The following is a 10,779-nucleotide window of genomic DNA, read 5'->3' as shown; positions in this document are numbered from 1 at the left end:
ATCATTTTCTCATACGCTTACATATAATCAAAATTATTTTGCAAATAGTCACCACCTGCTGGCCTGGAAGCTCCATCCACTTTTTATATAGTCTATGGCTACAGCTGATAAAATCTGCTAACAATAATTGTAAATTCAGATAGCAAAATCCGTGATAGCTGTCTAGAAATGAGACAGTGCTTTTGTCTTCTGTCTAAAACCAACAAAGACCTATTGTTTAAAACATAACCAAGAATGTTGAGTGCTAAAGGTGCCACTGTTATCTTGGCAAGGGAAATGTGCCATGAGAGACCAGACAGGTTGTCAGGAGTAGGAAAGGTAACTGAGATGTGTGGGGCCTAGCAAACACTCAATTCAAAGCATCTCATGACAAAGTGAATCTAAAAAGCTGACAATGGGATGGAGGAGGAAAAGTTTGTGGAAGACCGAATGAGGGAGGCTGGAGGAGAAGAGGAGGACGATGTGACAGGAGTGAGGCGGTGTGTTGAAAAAGGATGAATATTTCACAGACAGAACGTTGGGATGTCTTTCCAGGAAATTACTTTCACACAGTGCAAACGCCCGCCAGATATGCTGGAACCTCTTCCAGCAGCACAAACCCAAGAAATTCAACCAATTACCAAAGTCATTTTGAGAGAAATCACTGCTGAGCCAGCCGTGAACTGTAATGTATTTTCATTTGAGACCAGAGACATTTTCAGGTAATAAACAACAGCCCTCTGAAATTATAAGTAATGGTTTGGAAAAAGGTCTCCCTCCTGAATTGTGCAGCCACATTAGAGAGTTATGTACTGTATATAATGTGCCTACTTACGGGAATAGTCGTGTTCATATTGTTATGTTGCTGCTACTTGATCCTATAAGCATGCATGGATTAAATTAAAACAGGCTGATCTCACTATTAGCATACCATGAAAAATACATGCTGAGACACTGAAAGGGCAGACATGACTCCTGCTCACCGGTTAAGTAGGAAAACAGTAAAATCCCTCCAAAAATCCAGCTATGTCTGTAAGTGTCTCAGTGTCCTTTGTGTGAGTTTTGGACACTGAAGCAGACAGCCGGCCTGCCAACAGACTGTTCTATAAAGCACAAATTCTCGCTTTCAAACAAAACCAAATTTAATTAAATTCAAATTCTCAGTCATAAGTAATATCCTCCCTTTTTTATCACAGCATTGCACATTAAAACAGGGACTGAGTACCAGTTAGTAAATCCTGTTTCTGTTGCATGATCTGCTCCCTAGAGACCAGACTGGTTTAAATTAGGCCTCTCCAACCTTCAGCGGCCGTCTGCTAATTTGACTCCTAGAATAACAGCAGCTACTGTGTTTTTCAGGAGTCTGGAACCAAACGTCTGTCTAGGGAGTCTACAGTGGACACAGGTGCTGGCTCTCTCTCCCTCTCTCTCTTCCCCCAGGATTTTTGTTGAGTTATGCGTGCAGGAGGGACTGTTTTACTATTTTACTGAAAAAAATCCCAAATGTCTTGTTTTCATCAAGCGTGCTTCCTGAAACAATCTTTGCTCTCCAGTCTGTCTGAGGATTTGGCAGCACGTGTGTGTGTTTGTCCACGTGTACTCATGTGAATGTGAGCATGATGTTTTGGATATGTGTAACGTAAATGTATGGATGAGTGCATGTCTGCTAGTTAATCCCTTTCAGATTACAGATTAACGTTGTCCGACTGTGGCGGCTTCAAATACCTTTGCCTCTAAAATAGATACAAAAAATATTTTTAGTTCCTTTCAAATTACAGACAGGGAATTGAAATTTTGAATGAAAGACTTCCATTATGTTACACTCGAACATTTGTAACTGTGCCAGAAAAAAATCCATACATCCAGTCCGTTCATGTGTAGGAAAATATTTAAACCAAAGCAGTTGTAACACAGACCCAGAAATTCTTGATCTGTTGTACAGACAGACAGACAGATAGACAGATAGACAGATAGACAGACAGACACACACACACACACACACACACACACACACACACACACACACACACACACACACACACACACCAGTCCAGAGGTAATAATGGATATAAATGAAAGTTTCTCTAATGCACTAATTATGGCCTCTGTGAATCCTGTTATATGGCTATTGGGCTGAATTTAATTGTAAGTTTACGTTGGATTCTGCTATATATACGTCTGCTCAGCTTCGAGGAATAACTCAACATTTAGGAATACATTTCGTATGGCGAGAATTAGATGAGACTCTCTCTCATATATATATCCAGCTACAGACAGTAGCATAAAGACTGGATGCAGGGTAAAGAGCCAAACTGGTACTAATCAACAGATTTCATCTCATTTGCTTAGTCTATACACTCCAGGAAGTTAGTGCGTTGGCCAAATAAATGACATGACACAATTACTGGTCACATAACTCACATAAAAACTCAACTTTTTGTTTTTACATGACTATCTTTATACAGATTAAAGAAACATGTTTATTTTAGAGGATGTGAGAAGCTTTTTTTTTACCCTTCGACAAAGGCAGTCTAGCTGTTTCCCCCATTTTGCAGACTTAATGCTGAGCTAACTGGCTGCTGGTGGTCGCTTCCTATTCAGTGTACAAATAAGAGAGTGATATCAAGGTGAGTGTGAACACCAGATCAGACACCTGATGTTACCAGTACATTGTTTGCAAATGAGCTGTTCTAAGGTCAGATTTCTGTCATTTCTGCTGGGTTTCGTTCCAAACTTAAAACTCTGTATGTAGTAATTTCCTAAAATATCTCTGGAGAAAATGAAAGGGACGTGTATGTTTTAAACCCAGGCTTGCTTGAAAAGAAAGTGGTCGGGTTTTGACTATATGCAATTTCCCACCAAAGAAAGGAACACATTGTAGGTGTAATCACACTCTATGTGATATACTATAAACCATAAAGGTCTCTGCTGGAAAATCCCCACCAGTCCTGGTTTAGTGTTTCAAACCCCAACCCTTCTGCACTCCACCCTCCACCACCTCCTGCTCCAGTCCCCATCACTCCACATTCACACGCATCCGAGTGCACACATGGATACAGTAGATGTGGATCTCTTTCATTCGTCAAACTGGGATGCGACGCTGATTAGCTTCCTGGCAGGAACGCTACCGCCCACAACCGGAGTCGGAGCCGGGTTCCTCCTGGAGGGCCAACAGTCGGTGGAGAGCTGTAGCCAACACTGTTTGTTTGCACTGTGTCCTAATTTCCGTGAATTCTGACCCGACAGGAAGTGTGGAGGGGAGACAGGACAATGGGCTATTGTAAGACAGCACTTTATGTCCATGCGAGGCTAAAACAGGAAAACGCACTAAGACGGGCACATGCATACACACACCCTAACCTGCACAAACACAGACTCCAGCAAAGACCGTCAGGCTCCTTGTCCTATTTCTTAATCACGCACACACACTGTTTTGAAGATATTTCATTGACTGCACAATTTTGCCCTGTCCTGATCTTACCTTTACCTTTAGCCCTCATCTTGAACCCAGTCTAACCTTGTGATAGCTGATGTTTATGGACTCATGACTGAACATGACGTTGGCACACTGGATACATCCATCATGCAGTGACACAGCGTGCAGGACACTTTCACATCACTGCAGCTCAGTGAGAAGTTAAACCACTGGAGTTGCTTTTTTAAAAGATGGTGATTTACAGGCCTTGTTACAAAAGAACTGTCTCATTTTTTAATGGAAATACAGCCACATTTATCTTCCACTGACTATTTTGGGAAAATTCATCTTCCTATTTGGGAAGGTCTGCTGTTGCTGAGTTTCAAAATGTCATTTTTGGCACTTTGAGCAGCACAAATTTGACTGAGCTATTATAGACTGATAGATAACTCCACATAAAAGAGGAAAAATAAGCTTTACTGTATTTTGGATGAACTGTTCCCTCGATAAAAGACACATCAGTTGGGCAATACATTGGTCTAGTCCAGAGCATTAGCTTCTGGCTGGGGACCCCCTTTGCAAACCCACCGACAATGCTACAAAATATGTAAATAAACATCAACTTTTAGAATGATTTTCTTACTTTTATTCACTGATCAATAGTTATTACATTTGTTTAGCATAAGAATATTAATGAACATGTTTTCGACACTGTATTATATTTCCACTGAATAATGAACTTTTCAACAAACTGTTGAACAGAACAAAAGAAATCAAACCTCTCCCAGTTGTGTGTGTGTTCACTATTCAATAATTATTACATTTGTTTAGCATAAGAATATTATTAACTAACATGTTTTGTTTTTTTGCTTTTTTTTCTTAACTTCCCTCCAATTTTCTGAGGCCCCCCTAGTGCCCCCTGGTGGCCCCCCAGGGGGCCCCGGCCCCCACTTTGAAAACCACTAGTCTAGACCTTCCTCACACTACTGCCTCTCGACACACACACCTGGCCATGCCACCTTTCAGGTCACCTGGAGACCTGAGAGGCTGAATGATCTATGGATTCACACAGGCTTTCAAAAGACGCAAAGGAAAGCAAGGATGTAGAGGAAGGGAGGCTATTTACAGACTGGAGGTATGTGGCAGAGCAATGCTGTTTTCTGTGTGTGTGTGTGTGGGGGGGGGGGGGTAAGAGTATGGATGAAGCCTGTGAATCTGAAAGTGTGATAACAGAGACTCTTACATAAACTATACCATGTGTTTACTCAGTTAATCCATTGGATGGCGGGATCCAAGGGCCTGGCAGAAGAGAGGTCAGGACATCACCGTGTGTGTGTGCGTGTGTGTGTGTGTGTGTGTGTGTGTGTGTGTGTGTGTGTGTGTGTGTGTGTGTGTGTGTGTGAGTGTGTGTTTCTGCTGTGAGGAATGTCAATGTCTGACTTTTGTGCTCTTTGCGTATGGATGATTGACCTGGAAGACTGACCTGTGTAAGCTGGCTCCATTCACACACACCACACACACACACACACACACACACACACACACACACCACCACCACCACCAGACGTACCTCTTTTCCAAAGCGTGAACAAAAACATGCTCGCCAAAAAACATGCAGTACATGCTCTCTGGAGTGCTTTAACACACGGATGTTGTGTGGATGTTGATCTAAGGCAGTGTGTGTTGGGTGGCAGTGCCACTGTGACTTCACTCACTTCACTGTAATTAGTTGTCAATATGTTTGGTTCAGTGGTGTCTAAATAACAGTGCGAGTGTAGCTGCAGCAGAAAGGTTTCTATGTGTGTATGATGAGCAAAAACAGGTTCAAGGTTCAAGAGTAGGGTTTTTCGATATTCTTGGTGTTTGTTATTGCTTGGAGATAATTGTGATGCATTTTCTGTTCAGGAAATGTCCTGGTGACTAAAGACAGAATATGAATCTGAAGTTTCTGGACAAATGTCTCTGCATAAAATATGGATATAGTCTCTGTGACGTCACCTATAGTTTTCTGAAGAGCCATTGTGAAGCTCAGTGACAGTGGCTACAGCCGTCACCATCTTGGCAGTGTCAATTTCCCAGCTAATCCAAAAATTGGTAAAGAGGTGGAGCATGGGCGGAGCTGAGGTGGGCTGAAAGAGGCCTGGTTGCTGAAACGAAGTGGCTAGCTGTCACTCAAAGCAGCCCCACTCATAATTATGATTAACTTTAAGCCTTAATAGAATTCAAATGAATAAAAATTCTCCCCCGTACAGTTGGCATGAACAGGGACATCAGCTACAGACAACAAGACAAGTTTTTTTCTACCAGACTGTAATGTTTCTGCTGTAAAGTTGGGCATTTTAATATGGAGGTCTATGGGAAGTGGTTCCCTCAAGAGGACATGAGAGGATCTGCAGTTTTTGGCACTTGGCTTGGCTTGGCGTTGGCTTCATTTTTCATCCCCACAGGTTGCAGTTTGACAAATGCTGAGAAGGATTAAATCTGCATTCATCTCTTTTTCCCCACTTGGGACAGTGTAACAAGCTGTAAACACAACACTGGCAAATTATCACCTTCGAAAGTTGCATGCTAGTTAACTGCTGCTTATTTACACATCCAGCAGACACAGTGCAACATTTGTCTGAAGTCGTGTTCCTGTGCAGCTGATGAACGTAAGTTCAACATCCACTCTTCTTTTGGCTCTGTTTTGGTCATCAACACCTGATTTAAACATCTGGCTTTTTAGCTGCTAAATGCTCTACCTTGTCCACCAGCTAGTTGCTAATTTTGCCTGCTGTTTCTTGCTGAGTGCATTGTGTACCATGGATGTATCTGAGCAAACAGCTGCCTTCTGCTGGAGGGTTGATGAGCGTGATGAGGGTGAACTAAAATAGCAATGTTGTGAGCAAAAAAAATCTAAAAAATGAGCTAAATGACACTAAAACTTGGGGAAACTGCAAATAGAATAGTTTTAATTCACTGTGGGTTCGACACTTTAAGGTCACTGCTTCAACGTTACACGTAGGAATTTTATACATTGCTAATATGAAAATATTGCAACCCTGGAAATGTTTTACTTGAGATTGTGACCGTCTACATTTCCCAGTGGAGGAACTGTGGAGGTGAAGAGAGTGATGAAGATGGCACAGTACAGTTCAAATGAAGAAACGTGACAGTGGACAGAGTCAATGCCATGATGTGCTTCTGCTCTGCGCAAATTGCAAAGAGGCCACTGAAGACGCCACTCCACCACTCCACTCACCCCCCCAGCTCTTTCCTCTGCTCTTTCATTCAGCTTCCTTCTTTGCATCTCTCCTTTTCTCCCCATCTTTTTCCTGCTCTGCTGCTGCGATTGCCTGTCTCCTCGTGGCCCGATGCCCGGCCACCACTGGGTAGCATTCCTCACCCCGAGCCAACGGGAAGAGAGGGATGAGGGGGGAGACAAATGGAAGGAATGAGAGAGAGAACCACAGCGGGTCTCCTTATATAGAGTGTGATGTTATATATCTGTGACCTCGCTGAGGGGCAAGGAGCAATTTCTTCTCCAAACTGTTTGTCGCTTTCCAGCTTTTTCGCCCACTGGTCATAAAACTTCCTTTCCAGCCTTTCTGTTTATAGTCACAGCCGCTCACTCATTACAACACTCTCAGTCAGGCCACGAGATACCCACACAGTTTGACCACGCAGGGGTCTATTCAAACACACATGGCACACAAATGCACACAGCCTTTCTTCTTCGTCACAGTGGGGAATGAAATGCTATATCTTGAAGGTAAGTTATGATGTCGGCGCTGCTGCTGAGGTGCAAAAATAAAAGATTTGCTGAGAAAGCAGAATGGACTCCACCCTGCCCCTCAGCTCTTATTTCTTCTGAGCACTTCGGTTCATATGTGTGTATGTGAGTTTTGAGGCTTGTAGGAGCATGTGTGTGCAGGCAATAGAGAGGACTTTGTGTGTGTGTGTGTGTGTGTGTGTGTGTGTGTGTGTGTGTGTGTGTGTGTGTGGCATCTTCTCTGGGAACTGCTGGCAGATGTAGCAGTCAGACTGTGGGTATAGAAGGACGGACAAAGTTTGGCTCAGCATGCAGCTCAAGCCGCACTGGAGTAGAAGAGCCACGCACACAGTCCTCTCTCTCTCTCTCTCTCTCTCTCTCTCTCTCTCTCTCTCTCTCTCTCTCCGTCCTCTGTTTTTCTTTTGCATTCTCTCTCTTTCTCTCTGCACTCACCTTCGGGTTTCAGGTCGGGTCAAGAAGAAGAAGAAGAAGAAGAAGAAGAAGAAGAAGAAGAAGAAGAAATGTACTTTATTTATCACACATAGTTGCACACACTACATGCACACGCCATGCTTCCGTGAAATTATTTTTTCCGCATTTGACCCATTCTCGGTCTGTCGATCCTCCGCGGCAGACCAGGAGCGGTGGGTAACCGCTCTCAAGGCCACACACTAAGTGTGGCTAGCTTAGCTTAGCATAATGACTGGAAACAGAGGGAAAGAACCAGCCTCTGTCAAAATGTAACAAAATCCACCTGCCAGCACCTCCAAATCTCATTAAGTAATGCACTAATTACAAGGGAAGAATAGTATCTTACACTTTAATTAACAGTTTTAATCTACTCGATCTCATTTGTTTAGATTTCCCTCCGTTTCCAGTCTTTGTGCTAAGCTAAGCTAACTGGCTGGTGGCGGTATTTCCGTACGGACATGTGAGCATCATCAATCTTCTCATCTAAAGCCTGGCAAGAATGCAAATAAACGTGTTTCCCAAATTGTCAAACTCATCCATTGATTCCAGTTTTAAAATCACGTGAAAACTTATTTGCATCATGTTGATGCAGGGGTACTCAAGCTGAGCTGATACGTCTTACAGGGACATTAGACTGAAAAGACTGTGTTTTTAGCATACTCAAAGCCTCTTTTGTTGAAACAATATGGAGGTTTTTTCCCCCAAATATTATGATCTGTCATGTGTGCTTCTTTTCAGCTCTTTATACACCTTTATATTCTGATTATATTCATGTTCAGTTCTATAATCAAAAGCATCTCATTTAGACAATGCACCACTCAGCATAAGTGACACAAGCTGTTTTGCTGCAGCACTGCTTTGAAATGAGTAAGAAGACCGAAAGTTATTTGGTGGGCTATGAAACAATGGCTTTGACATTTGTTATATTCATCTACAAAACAGTTAAATATTTCTATTCAGCAGCCTAAAGTTTACTGAGGTGGGTTTATGACCTGAAGATTAGCAATAAACATCTCTGCATGGTCTGTGAGAGTCTGCCTTTGCTTGGTCGCAGTGCTGACCAAAAGCCTGCGACCGTCCCAGTGGAGCAGTTCAGTGGATGAGTGTGGTTTGACTGAGCGGTGCCAGCACATGTCCCTCAGCTAAAATAAATGAGGATAAAATAGGAAATTGAGGAAATGAAAACCAAGGGAAGGGCTTTGTTTGTTCATGCACATTGAGAAGGTTAACCAAGTGCTTTTAACAAATTGCAGGATAAAAGAGGAGTGAACAAAGTAATATTCTAGCTCAGATCTGGTTGTGATATTCAATCATAAAGCGACTGAAGCAGCCTGAAGGTGTCAATTTTTTAGACTTGAACAAATGCCATGCAAGATAAAGGGACCATCTGTGTATTTGTTACTGACAAAGACACATGCTTCAGCTGATCAGAGGTTTTATCCACAACATCTTATGAATTCATGCAAACTAAAGTGCATGCATGCCAGTGCAATTTCGTAATTTTCCCCCTGTTGAGCCACTAAGGACAAACACAGAAACGCCGTCTTCATTTTGACTGTTTGAGATTTCTTTCCAGCTTCATTCTGGCACGCCGTTAGAGGCTCACGTCCATTTCCCACAGCAGCTATCAGTCTGATGGAAACCAAGTTCAGTAAGAGATCATCAGTTGGCTATTCACAAGACACTGAAGTAGTCTAACCGAAGATATCTGGAAGTATTTACAAAGTTGTATAATTAGATCAGTGGCTTCAGGCTGCAGTGGAAAATATTCACAGCATAATGTAATGACAGAGAAGGAAGAGAAGAAACGGCTGGACGAGTGCTCACAAAACATGGGCACAGTGCACCAGAACCGGCTAATACCTCACATCTTAAGATAATTAGAGAACGGAAAGGAATTTTTATATTCCCCTCGGTGTTTCCTTCTACATGCCTCCTCCAGCAAATGATTAATTTGGAGTTCAGGAATGTGTGTTCACTGTTTAGTCTTCAGCTTTCCTGGGTTGTGACCTCTGACCCAACCAGATCACCAGAACGCCTCTGAAAACCATCAGACATCTGCTTGTCTAAACTACAGAGCGCACAAGTACCAGGACCAGCGTCTTCATTATCCAAACTCCATCCATCCTTTCCTCCATCACAAGCCAAACTCCACTAACAGGAGACTTCTTTTTCACCAGAGCAGACTCAAACAGGCTGGACAGGCATTTCCTGTGGGTGGGACCTGGGAGCAGAGACATTCTTGGGCCAGGCACCTTCACTTCCTGTCTCTGTTAACACCACACTGAAAGACACACTGTCTGGACCTGCTCTTATTTTACACTTTACTTGACACTCTTATCCAGCAGCAGATTAAGTTGAAATTCCAAGATTACTAATGTTGGATGTAGACAATCATGAGAAGTGCAAGGTCAAAGTCTCAGCGCTCAGATAATGGAGGGAACAAAACGGTCCTGTGAACCCAATGTTATGATCTGACACAAAGAAGTGCTGGGGAAAAGATACAGACATTGAATGTAAAAGCATGTGGAAAAAGTAGAAACGTCAGAAAAGAGCAGGTAAAAGTGTGTCAGGGAGTGTTTCCCTGCATGTGCATGCGTGTTTATGTGCACCGTGGGGTGGTGGAATAGGTGTGACAATCAATCGCCGTCCTCTCAGGGGTCAACAGCTGCACCAAAGTGTTGGTATTCAACAGCTGGACCATTTTAGAGAAGGAATTCAGGGGGTATTATGGATGCAAGTACTGTGTGTGTGTTGTAGGGGGTCCTTATAAATCCATGTGACAACTGTCAGTCAGGAGATGTTGATTTAAGTGATGATAGCACCATTTACGAGCTGATACACTGGTCCTGTTAGAGAGATTTCACTTGTATTGTGTCATCTCACAGTTGTATTCATTTTTTCAGATATTTTTATGACTTCATGAACTAGTCATACATCATGTCCATTGAAAACTCATGCTCATTTCTTTATGTCTAATTTCTTTCTAATTTTGGAAACGTTCCCTGTGGGGATAATTAATCACCAAAACCCCTGAATGGATAAACTTCCTGTGCAAACTGATGTTTTCATTCAGAAAACATCTTATTTATGCTTTTAGTTAAAAAACCTCAACTTCCAATAAATGACATTACCTTGATAGTACTCACTGTAATATGTACTA

Source organism: Chaetodon trifascialis, chromosome 21 (assembly GCF_039877785.1).
Source record: "Chaetodon trifascialis isolate fChaTrf1 chromosome 21, fChaTrf1.hap1, whole genome shotgun sequence".
Classification (NCBI taxonomy): Eukaryota; Metazoa; Chordata; class Actinopteri; order Chaetodontiformes; family Chaetodontidae; genus Chaetodon; species Chaetodon trifascialis.
Note: the sequence above shows the minus strand (reverse complement) of the source record.